Genomic DNA, 2,318 nt, shown 5'->3' on the forward strand with positions numbered 1-2,318 from the left:
GGGGCGTTTTGTGAAAATTGTGAAGGATTTTCCAAAGTGGGTAAAAATTGAAAAAAACGACAGGGCCGGTAGTGTCGAAAAAATAAAAAATGGGGATTTTCCCAAACCTTGCTAAAAGGGGCCAGACAGGCGGGCTGAGTGAAAAAGGAGCAAAATCAAGCACAGTTGGGGCGTTTTGTGAAAATTGTGAAGGATTTTCCAAAGTGGGCAAAAATTGAAAAAAAGACAGGGCCGGTAGTGTCGAAAAAGTCAAAAATGGGGATTTTCCCAAAACTTGCTAAAGTGGGTAAAAATTGAAAAAAAGACAGGGCCGGTAGTGTTGAAAAAGTCAAAAATGGGGATTTTCCCAAAACTTGCTAAAAGGGGCCAGGGGGGCGGGCTGAGTGAGAAAGGGGCAAAATCAAGCACAGTTGGGGTGTTTTGTGAAAATTGTGAAGGATTTTCCAAACCGGAAAAAAACTGAAAAAAACGACAGGGCCGGTAGTGTCGAAAAAGTCAAAAATGGGGATTTTCCCAAAACTTGCTAAAAGGGGCCAGGGGGGCGGGCTGAGTGAGAAAGGGGCAAAATCAAGCACAGTTGGGGTGTTTTGTGAAAATTGTGAAGGATTTTCCAAAGTGGGTAAAGATTGAAAAAAACGACAGGGCCGGTAGTGTCGAAAAAGTCAAAAATGGGGATTTTCCCAAAACTTGCTAAATGGGGCCAGGGGGGCGGGCTGAGTGAGAAAGGGGCAAAATAAAGCACAGTTGGGGTGTTTTGTGAAAATTGTGAAGGATTTTCCAAAGTGGGTAAAGATTGAAAAAAACGACAGGGCCGGTAGTGTCGAAAAAGTCAAAAATGGGGATTTTCCCAAAACTTGCTAAAAGGGGCCAGGGGGGCGGGCTGAGTGAGAAAGGAGCAAAATCAAGCACAGTTGGGGCGTTTTGTGAAAATTGTGAAGGATTTTCCAAAGTGGGCAAAAATTTAAAAAAAAGACAGGGCCGGTAGTGTCGAAAAAGTCAAAAATGGGGATTTCCCCAAAACTTGCTAAAAGGGGCCAGACGGGCGGGCTGAGTGAAAAAGGAGCAAAATCATGCACAGTTGGGGCGTTTTGTGAAAATTGTGAAGGATTTTCCAAAGTGGGCAAAAATTGAAAAAAAAGACAGGGCCGGTAGTGTCGAAAAAGTCAAAAATGGGGATTTTCCCAAACCTTGCTAAAAGGGGCCAGACAGGCGGGCTGAGTGAAAAAGGATCAAAATCATGCACAGTTGGGGCGTTTTGTGAAAATTGTGAAGGATTTTCCAAAGTGGGTAAAAATTGAAAAAAAAAAACAGGGCCAGTAGTGTTGAAAAAGTCCAAAATGGGGATTTTCCCAAAACTTGCTAAAAGGGGCCAGGGGGGCGGGCTGAGTGAGAAAGGGGCAAAATCATGCACAGTTGGGGTGTTTTGTGAAAATTTTGAAGGATTTTCCAAAGTGGGTAAAGATTGAAAAAAACGACAGGGCCGGTAGTGTCGAAAAAGTCAAAAATGGGGATTTTCCCAAACCTTGCTAAAAGGGGCCAGACAGGCGGGCTGAGTGAAAAAGGAGCAAAATCAAGCACAGTTGGGGCGTTTTGTGAAAATTGTGAAGGATTTTCAAAAGTGGGTAGAGATTGAAAAAAACGACAGGGCCGGTAGTGTCGAAAAAGTCAAAAATGGGGATTTTCCCAAAACTTGCTAAAAGGGGCCAGGGGGGCGGGCTGAGTGAGAAAGGAACAAAATCAAGCACAGTTGGGGCGTTTTGTGAAAATTGTGAAGGATTTTCCAAAGTGGGCAAAAATTGAAAAAAAAGACAGGGCCGGTAGTGTCGAAAAAGTCAAAAATAGGGATTTCCCCAACCTTGCTAAAAGGGGCCAGACAGGCAGGCTGAGTGAAAAAGGATCAAAATCATACACAGTTCGGGCGTTTTGTGAAAATTGTGAAGGATTTTCCAAAGTGGGCAAAAATTGAAAAAAAGACAGGGCCGGTAGTGTCGAAAAAGTGAAAAATGGGGATTTTCCCAAAACTTGCTAAAAGGGGCCAGGGGGGCGGGCTGAGTGAGAAAGGGGCAAAATCATGCACAGTTGGGGTGTTTTGTGAAAAATGTGAAGGATTTTCCAAAGTGGGTAAAGATTGAAAAAAAAGACAGGGCCGGTAGTGTCGAAAAAGTCAAAAATGGGGATTTCCCCAAGACTTGCTAAACGGGGCCAGACAGGCAGACTGAGTGAAAAAGGAGCAAAATCATGCACAGTTGGGGCGTTTTGTGAAAATTGTGAAGGATTTTCCAAAGTGGGCAAAAATTGAAAAAAAAGACAGGGCCGGT

Source organism: Scomber scombrus, unplaced genomic scaffold, assembly GCF_963691925.1.
Source record: "Scomber scombrus unplaced genomic scaffold, fScoSco1.1 SCAFFOLD_26, whole genome shotgun sequence".
Lineage (NCBI taxonomy): Eukaryota > Metazoa > Chordata > Actinopteri > Scombriformes > Scombridae > Scomber > Scomber scombrus.